Source organism: Tenebrio molitor, unplaced genomic scaffold (genome assembly GCF_963966145.1).
Source record: "Tenebrio molitor unplaced genomic scaffold, icTenMoli1.1 SCAFFOLD_582, whole genome shotgun sequence".
NCBI lineage: Eukaryota > Metazoa > Arthropoda > Insecta > Coleoptera > Tenebrionidae > Tenebrio > Tenebrio molitor.
The window spans coordinates 1-10,055 of NW_027184176.1; the positions used below are offsets into that span (position 1 = coordinate 1).

General features: G+C 41.2%; 1 non-coding gene across 1 annotated transcript; it reads left to right on the plus strand.

Moving 5' to 3' along the window:
* The first annotated feature begins 9,399 nt into the window (after nucleotides 1-9,399).
* On the plus strand, nucleotides 9,400-9,519 carry LOC138140918 (5S ribosomal RNA). The gene has a single exon (XR_011162828.1). It is a non-coding gene; the product is annotated as a 5S ribosomal RNA (ribosomal RNA).
* Nucleotides 9,520-10,055: the final 536 nt, after the last annotated feature.

The window sequence follows — 10,055 nt, forward strand, 5'->3', positions numbered from 1 at the left end:
CGGTCACTTTTCACGAAAGAGGTCTAAACACGGGTCGTTTACGATACCCTCTGGTTACTAGAAAAGTTCTAGACAGATGTTTGTCGGCTTTTCGAGGTATTTATTTGTGAGTCCAAAGACTCAATGGAGTAATATCGGACTGAAATTCCAAGATTTTGCTGTGTAATCCAAAAAACTATGTTCCTCGTAACATTTAACGATGTGTTAATTCAACTATTATTTTAATTTTTCGTATACGTATTTATACTAAAAAGTACAGCGCTTCCAACAGTGAATTGTGAATTGAAAATGTTTCAAAGAAAGATCGATAGTTTGAAAAAAATTACATATTAATAAATTTAGATAGATTTAGAAGTATACATTGCACTTACTTTTCAAAATTATTGTACTTCTGATTTGGTTGAAATAACATAATATGTAGCAGTCATAGTCTTGTGTACATTGCAGTCGCGGCTGGTGTTGGGTAAAACCTTTATTTTTTAGGGGGTCATTACCCAAATGACCTCATGGACCAGCCGTTCCTGTTAGGTTTTATATATCAAATTGATTCGTCTGTCTTTTTCATCATGCCTTCGAAAAGCGAGCTCCTGTTTCGCCAAAGTAACTGTGACGTCAATTAAATACGATAATAAAATTCGGTTTTTCCGAACTTATTGTGAGTGAGAGCAGTGAGAGCATCTTCTTTTCGTATCCCACCTCCACCCGGCGGCAGTAGTGCAGTGCTTATCAACATAATTACCGGCGTCTCGCCTCCACATTTTGACTTTTTTGTGTTTTATGTGTTCTCTAAGTCCAAAATTTTTAAATTTTTAAAAAGAGATTGCGGTACTATTTCCTGTTGCTGAAATTATAATAATATATTTATTAATTTTTGTATTATATGTCTGTGTTATATTGTGTGAATTTGGAACAGCTATATCTAAAAGATATGCTTGCTTTTGTTGTTTATTTAAAATAATAATGTCTGGTCTGTTATGCTGAATGTGAATGTCAGTTAAAACTGTGCGATCAAAATATAATTTGTAATTGTCATTTTCTAAACAACTTTCTGGTTTATAAATGTAATGTGGTTGTGTATCCTTTAATAAATTGAATTTAACTGCTAAATTCATGTGTATAATTTTTGCGAATATATCATGACGTTTTTTATATTCGCTGTGAGCCAAAAACGGTGCAAGATCTTGTATTGCAAATATAAAACCCTCAGCTCTTTAAAATATCTCCCATGTAAAGACTTTTGTTTTATATTTGCTATAGTGTCATATCACGAGCTCTATTGAGAAAATAATTTTTTAGTGAAGCAATTTGATTGTGTTGTAGAATTTCTAGATTTGAAAAACCCCTACCACCATTTTCGCGTGGTAAATTAAATCTTTCAACAGCAGATTTGGGGTGATGTTTACAAAATTTTGTAAAGAGAACTCTAGTTTGAATATTTATATTCTTTAAATTAGTTTTGGACCATTTTATAACACCAAAAGAATAGATTTAATTTGATTTGATTGATTAATACCTAAATATTTATAAAATTCTCCTTTATTTAAATTTTTAATGATTTCTCCTTCTTTAGTTATATATTCTAAATTTTCGTAATGACCACGACATATTGATTGATTTTCAGTTATTGTTAAGTTTTATGTCATCCATATAAAGAAGGTGATTTAATTTAATATTAATTTTATAAATTTTAAGAATTTTAATTAACCATGAATGTGGTACTGAATCATAGGCTTTTTTGTAGTCTATGAATTGTTGTTGCATTATTTTCCAAACGTTTGAGACTTAAAATATTCGTCAAATGTTCTTCTTTTTTTAAATCAGAATACCCCTGACAAATCCGAACATTTTGTTTTGCGGTAGATAAAAGTAAACATGGGCCAAGACAGAATATTAATATTCGGTGTGGAATTTTCCTGCGTTCTTGTTCATTTTCTATCGAAGTGCTCACGAAAAGTTGTGAATATCAACACTTTGTAATTGTCGTAGTGAAAAATAAAAAAGATAGCTATGGGGCACAACTTATTTCGCACTTCATTAGAAAAGTAACAGTATTAAAATAAAAAAAATATTTTTCTAAATTTCGAACGTTAGGTCTATCCTGACCAGCCGCCAATTAGTGGTATTATTTTATTTTTTGCTGTTTTCCACAATAGTTATTTTTATATTAAATCATTGATTCAAAAAATTGAAATTAAAAATTCAAATTTTTGAAGGAACTCTGAAGTTTCAATGCAGTGACCATGTTGCTAGGTAACTAATAAAAAACAGTGCGTGAAATGAAAAACAGAAATAGTCGTATGCGTTTTGTATGGTTTCTATGGTTTCGATCTTACTAACAATGCAATGAAAATGACCCACTTCAGGCACAGATAACTATGCGTGAATTTCAATTTTTTGAATCAATTATATAAAAACAAAATTGATTTGGCGGCCGCTACACAAAAGTGGTGGGAGGCGAGAACCTGTTTCCGCCGGTCAATTTTAAAATTAATAAATTTTCCCTGGATACGTATTCGACTTATCCGGTACGAGTTATTTTTAAATTAACTTAATGGCCCGTTGCTCTTGTTCTTTTTACATTGAATATGCGATGTTTTGGCATCGTTAGCAATAGTACAATACTCACGCATTTTTAATCTAAAATTAACAAAACTTGAATGGATCGGGATTATCACACTTCTGAATTGAAGTTTTCATTCGTTTAAAATATAATTGATAGTAATACGTAATGCGGATTGCCTAAACGTTGCTTCCATCACGTCAACATCACACATTCACGTTCGCCCGTAGAAATGGCGTGATGCACACGAAATCGATCCAAAAAGGCTCATAATATTTGTGTCACGCGAATCTACGTCGAAAACTAGAAAAAAAAAAATTCAATTCGATTTCATAATCGAAACGATGCGTCGTCGATACTAAACGTAGGTAGTAACTAAAGTGTGATCGGGTGCGATAAAAGTGTCCGTCAATAATCATCATCCGACAATCATTTAATAGACGAACGCTAATTTTTGGCACTCACTCGGACGACAGAACCAGTCCAGACGGAAACCGGGGCGCGGGGTGGGTGGGTGGTTGTATGTCCGTGAATCTGTCCGGCGCGCGTCAACATTTCAGTTATCGTCGCGAGAGTTAAAACGAAAGGTGGTTAGTGTGAAAGTGACGTTTTTTCGTGGAGACACGTTACGAAGGGTGAGTACCTAATATAATATAAAACCAACCGAAAACCCACAATAGTGCCCCGGTTTATTATCGTGAATAGGTGTTTGGTAAATATTTTCTGTATTCCAACTAGCAAGTCTTTTATCAAAAAACTCCGGCAACATGGCTATTGTGGTATTGTTGATACCACCTAACTGAAGAACTTAGTTAATAACTAAGTCGACGATTTTATCGGGAAATTGAACGGAGAAACAAAAATAGCTCTTAGCGACAGTTGCCTGAAGTCGCAAATAACGGCGATTGACGAAATCACGTTTTTTTTATTTTAATTCCAATGAACAATACACAGGGTCACAATTATCTGTTATGTATTCTATAATGTTTTGCAAAGTAAATAATGTGAGTTGTCATGCGTAATATTAATTAGCTAAGTAATTTTTGCAAGTATTTTATGTCAGATATGCAATGTATAATAACGTAATGTTGCAAAGTATTTTAATTTTTATGCTAGGTAGAGATAATAACTCGACAATAACTCTTCTCTAATGAAAAAAAAAATAGAAAATGATTTAGGAACATAAAAAATCTCATTAAAACAGGAACAATTGAAATTAAAATAAACATAACATTCTGTACTAAAGTACAGTTTTGTTCACTCCTTTTTTCAAAGTCTTCTGTCCTCTCATTTGCACATACTGCTATTCCAAAACAGTGAAATTGTCTGTTTCAGGGAATCCTTAACGTTCCTTGCTAATGTCAACAACGTTTTCGATGAAACAAAGAGTCGGAAAAATGTCGGCTCATTGTATTCAATAACATACGCGACTACAAAACCATCTGTATCATTTGTAGGAATCGCGGTTTTTTCGATGAGAATTCGTTCTAATTTTTTCTTTCTTAAAAAAGCTAAGTAATTTTAATTTCACTAAAGATGAACATTTAGGCTATATGCTGGGTAATGCAAATCCATCAACCATCAACTAGGTTGTTCAGCAGATGTACGATTGTTTATTTGATTTCTTCTTCCGAAGAGTTGTATTCTGGCAAAATAGAAATTTATTCATAACATAACCTCAATCAACTAAATTATTTCGAATACAATAACCACATAACTACAAGTTGGATAGGCATGGGTGCAAAATACCGATAATGCATGAAACCTAATAATAATAATAATGACATAATAAAAGTTAATTAAAAATCGCTGTTTCACGTCTTTTTCTTTTTTGTTCGAGAGTTTTTGTGGTTCTGAAAAGAACCGTTTATAAATGTGTCGAAAACGAAAAACATCTATTTCGAACTGGTGTACTTGGTGACGGCTTTGGTACCTTCGGAGACGGCGTGCTTGGCCAACTCACCGGGCAACAACAGACGCACGGCAGTTTGAATTTCTCTGCTGGTGATCGTCGAACGTTTGTTGTAGTGTGCCAGACGGGAAGCTTCAGCGGCGATACGTTCGAAGATGTCGTTCACGAAACTGTTCATTATGCTCATAGCCTTACTAGAGATACCGGTGTCGGGATGGACTTGTTTCAACACCTTGTAGATGTAGATGGCATAGCTCTCCTTCCTCCTGCGCTTCTTTTTTTTGTCGCTCTTGGAAATGTTCTTCTGAGCTTTCCCGGCCTTCTTGGCTGCCTTACCACTTGTCTTCGGCGGCATTTTTCAATTCAATTCGATTCAACAAACTCGCGAACTGCTCTGACTCGTGTGCGTGCGTTAACTTTGCACCACCACCTTTCTGATAGGTAGTGTGTTCACCAGAACCCCACCTGAAAACGGGCTCCCACCAATCGTCACGTCCTATTCTCCTATCACGGAGGCTATAAATTCGAAGCACAGCTACCAGCTTTTACAATCGACGAGTCCCGTCCGTCAGTTTTATTACTTCTCGTGGTGTCTAACGAACGAACTTAAAATGTCAGGTCGCGGTAAAGGAGGTAAAGTGAAGGGAAAAGCGAAATCCCGTTCGAGCCGTGCCGGTCTCCAGTTTCCGGTGGGTAGGATACATCGTCTTCTCAGAAAAGGAAATTACGCGGAACGCGTCGGTGCAGGAGCTCCCGTCTATTTGGCCGCCGTCATGGAGTACTTAGCCGCCGAAGTTCTAGAATTGGCAGGAAACGCTGCCCGTGACAACAAGAAGACACGTATTATACCGCGTCATCTGCAGCTGGCCATCAGAAACGACGAGGAATTGAACAAACTCCTGTCCGGAGTTACGATCGCCCAAGGCGGTGTCTTACCCAACATTCAGGCCGTACTTTTACCCAAAAAAACCGAGAAGAAACCTTAAACGAACGATCGATCCATCTCCGTGGCGAAAACTCAAAATATCGGCCCTTCTCAGGGCCACTATAGCTTTTTTTTTTCGTAAAATGACCGATGCATCTTTTCTTTTTGTATTATTATCATTTACGACTGCAATGCCAAAAGGAAAGCAAGGGGTGTTTACGATCTTGGTACATTTATCAGGTAGTCAGTTAGTAATAATTGTCCGTTGTTTCTCGAAAGAACATCATGTTTCTTTTTTTTCCTCTTATTTTTATTTTGTGGTTCTGAAAAGAACCGATTTTGTATTTCGTATTTTTATTCTGGTTTTCTCGAACGGTGAAGAGCGCCAGGAAATTAACCTCCGAAACCGTAGAGGGTGCGTCCTTGACGTTTCAAAGCGTAGACGACGTCCATCGCTGTCACGGTTTTACGTTTGGCGTGTTCCGTGTAGGTGACGGCATCTCGGATGACATTTTCCAAGAACACTTTCAGGACTCCGCGAGTTTCTTCGTAGATCAAACCGGAAATACGTTTCACGCCGCCACGACGAGCCAATCTTCTGATAGCGGGTTTCGTGATGCCCTGGATGTTGTCACGCAGGACTTTGCGATGACGCTTCGCTCCTCCTTTTCCCAATCCTTTGCCTCCTTTACCGCGACCGGTCATCTTTTCAGATTATTTCAACTGACACAAAATACCTGCACACCTCGTCCCTAGGAAGTCAACTACCGCAAAATTTCAACTAACGGAGCCTTATATAGATTCAACGGTTCACCATCGACCAATCGACGAAGTCAGCCGTTGACTTTGTTCACGTATAAAAGTACAATTTAATATGGCGGAATTTTTAGTACCCGTTTACCTTTCGACGCGTGCACGTCTAACGATCGTCAGAGTCGATTTTAATAATTGTCAGTTTTGTTTTTCATTCGTTTCATTCGAAATGGCCAGGACCAAGCAGACCGCACGCAAGTCCACCGGAGGAAAAGCCCCCAGGAAACAACTGGCTACCAAAGCGGCCAGGAAAAGCGCTCCCGCCACTGGCGGCGTCAAGAAGCCCCACCGTTACAGACCTGGTACCGTGGCTCTGCGTGAGATCCGTCGTTACCAGAAAAGTACCGAGTTGCTCATCCGCAAGCTTCCCTTTCAACGTTTGGTGAGGGAGATCGCTCAGGATTTCAAAACCGATTTGCGCTTCCAAAGCTCCGCCGTGATGGCCCTCCAGGAAGCGAGCGAAGCTTACTTGGTCGGTCTGTTCGAGGACACGAATTTGTGCGCCATCCACGCCAAACGTGTAACCATCATGCCAAAGGACATCCAACTTGCCAGACGTATTCGGGGTGAACGCGCTTAAATTTTTCCACATCGTGTTTCGGAAGAACAACACGAAACACGAATTTTATAACAAAAAAATCGGTTCTTTTCAGAACCTCAAACTTTACAGGCAAAAAAAAAATATATCGCCCTTCAACCGGAAATGAATAAAATAAAAATGTCAATAATCGGTCGGTCCTCTCGATTCGGGTTGGGTTGCGGTCGTTCGTAAAATTTTATTGCATCCTGTCATCACCTACCTGCCAGCTGATGCTATCTATTTTATTTGGTTTCGCCGTAAGGATAGTTTTATTTCTTTTTTTCGTCGTAGATTATCGTGTGGCCCTGAAAAGGGCCATTTGTGCGTGCCCCGTTGCCGGTAGTACGATGATGACGTCGGAACGAGGCACAGCCGAACGAACATGAGTCGAGTATCCATCCACGTTTCTCACTTTTTCTCTTCGGCGAAGCGGCCTTTTTCACCTTGACAGGAATGGCTTTGGCTGTCTTGGGTTTGGGTGCTTTGGGTTTTTTAGTCGGACCAGCCTTGTTAGATTTCTTCGCTTTGGAAGGCGATCGGGGTTTCGGGGCGGCTCTAGTTTTCTTTTCTGCCGAGGAGGCGGCCGATTTCTTGGCTTTCGCTGCGGCGGCGGAGGCAGCGACGGCGCTCTTCTTTCGGCAGCAGTCTTCTTCGCTTTGGGGGAGGCTTGTTTTTTGGCTGTCTTCGAGGAAGCCTTGTCGGAAGTCGTCGCGACGGCGGTACGTTTGGCGGATGATTTTTTCGTCTTGGATGCGGCGGACGAAGCGGGTTTCCTCTTGTCGGAGGCGGAGGCGACTTTGGCACCACCGGAGGTGGACGAGGCGAGCTTGAACGAACCCGACGCGCCCTTACCTTTCGTCTGAACCAGAGATCCCGACGCCACGGCGCCTTTCAGATATTTCTTGATGAAAGGGGCGACCTTTTCGGCGTCGACTTTGTAATTTGCGGCGACGAACTTCTTGATGGCCTGAAGAGACGATCCTCCGCGTTCCTTGAGTCCCTTGATGGCGTTGTTTACCATCTCGGATGTCGGAGGATGGGACGGTTTCGCCCTGGGATTTTTCGCTTTTTTCTCTTTCTTCGCGTGGGATTGAGGGGTGGCAGCGGAACCGGTGGTGACCGATGATGCTGTTTGATTTTCGACGTCGGCCATCTTTCACGTTAAAACGTTAAAAGTTAATAATAATTATTGAAAAAACACTTGCTCACACACGTACACTTCGAGCACCTCGTGAACGAGAATTGAACAAAAAAATTTTCTAAGTCTTTATAAAATAGTCGCCACTGCGGACGGAAGACTGAACGCGCACCGCGTCCGCCGTCGAAGAAATTGCAGGCCTCGGAATCGTTGCCCGCGTGATGGCATCGTCCTCTTTCCTCGATCACCATCGCCACCGTGTGATCAAGCTGGCCGAACTCGGTTTCCGAAGTTTCCCTGGAGATAGCGAAGTTCGTCTCGGAACGTCGGTGGGTTTCGAATCAGGTACACGCCCCTCCAACCACCAGCCCTAAATCCGGGTCGTCACGGTTTCGATTCGGGACCGACGGTTTACGTCGGCGGTGCGGGGTAGACGCGTCGATTCCGGGAATCCATATTTCGTTCGCCGAAATATTGGTCCATCTCTTCCCGGAATACCGCGCCACCTTCTCGATTTTACGACATCTTCGCGTCGCCAAACGCTTCCGAAACGGTCGAAGCACAGAAAGGACCTGGTGTTCGAACCGAGGCAATTCCGACAACAGGATGCCGCGAACCGCCTCTCCGACGTTCAGGTCGATCGTTTTCGGCGGAAGTTGAAACGGGACGAGTCGACGACGGGTCCCGTTGCCGTCCGGACCCTTCGGGACGGCCGAAAGTCCGTCGAGAGGATCATCCGAAAGGAGACGGTCTTCATCGTCCGACCGATGCCGCACCTACGAGTTTTCCGATATTTTCTTCGACGGATCTTCAGGTTTTCTTCCTTTCTTCCGTCTTTCTCTCTTCGTAATTTCGTGTCCGACCTGCGTCGTCCGAAGTCGGGGTGAAGATCGAAGAAAAAACGCCAAAAATAACAACTCGTCAGCCACGCACACCGCGTTCGAATGTCTAACGGTCCAACTTGGATTTTCGAAGATCGCCGAATCCGAGGGACGATAAATAATAATAATAATAATAATAATGGTAATAAATAATAATGTTAATAATAATAATAATGATATGATGATTATAACGATAATTATTATAGATAGGTAAATAGAAACACAGGTCTCCTCTCGAAAATCGGAACTTCCTGATATTACTTACATATTTCGGTCGATCCAAATGTGGGAATCTCGTCGTCGTCGGAGCAAGCAGCGCGGTAGGTGGGGTGAAATTCTGGATTTTCCACCGCCGCCGGCGGTCGAAAAATGTGCGACGCGGGAGATCGCCAGTCCGTCTAGTAGTCTCTCTTGTCGTTAGAGCGTGACGTGGTGGTTGTTGTGGGATTTCCCGTTAGTTCGGTCCGACGTCGGTCGTCAGAGGGTAAGTGCATACGGAAACGAAACGCATCGCGTTTTGATGTTCATATTCGTGCATCGGAATGTTAAAAGCAATATATTTTACACCAACGATCACACCTAAACACCACGGCAACGGCCATACCACGTTGAAAAGCACCGGTTCTCGTCCGATCACCGAAGTTAAGCAACGTCGGGCGCGGTCAGTACTTGGATGGGTGACCGCTTGGGAACACCGCGTGCCGTTGCCCCCCAACACTTTTTGTTTTTTTTTGAAATCCATAGCAACCACCGAACCGATTTGTTTTTCGTGCAGGTATTCGGAAACATGCACAGACCCGTATAATGTAGATTCATAGCTTTAAGTACTAGATAATTAAGAAAACAATTTTTTTTGTCGATTAATTGTAAACAATTGCAGAATAAAAACTCGTCAAACGGTAAAGGTTGTCGTTCGATCACCGAAGGTAAGCCACGCGGGCAGCGGTCAGCACTTGGACGGGTGACCGGTTCATTATATTCCTTCCGTGAGTTTAACAAAGATAACATATGCAAATGTCGTAAGTGCGACGAGGAAGACGGCGATCTTTTAATGTAAAAAAAATATATATTAGGTTACGCGTACATGCCACTTTGACTGCTGCTTTATTTTTTTGGTTTTTAAATAATTAGAGATCTGAATTCAACATATCAGTTCTATGTTATAATGGACAGACAATGTTGTATTCTTGGCCCCTAACACGTTAAGACCAACATAAAAACTAGAATAACTTACCATTCGTTAAAC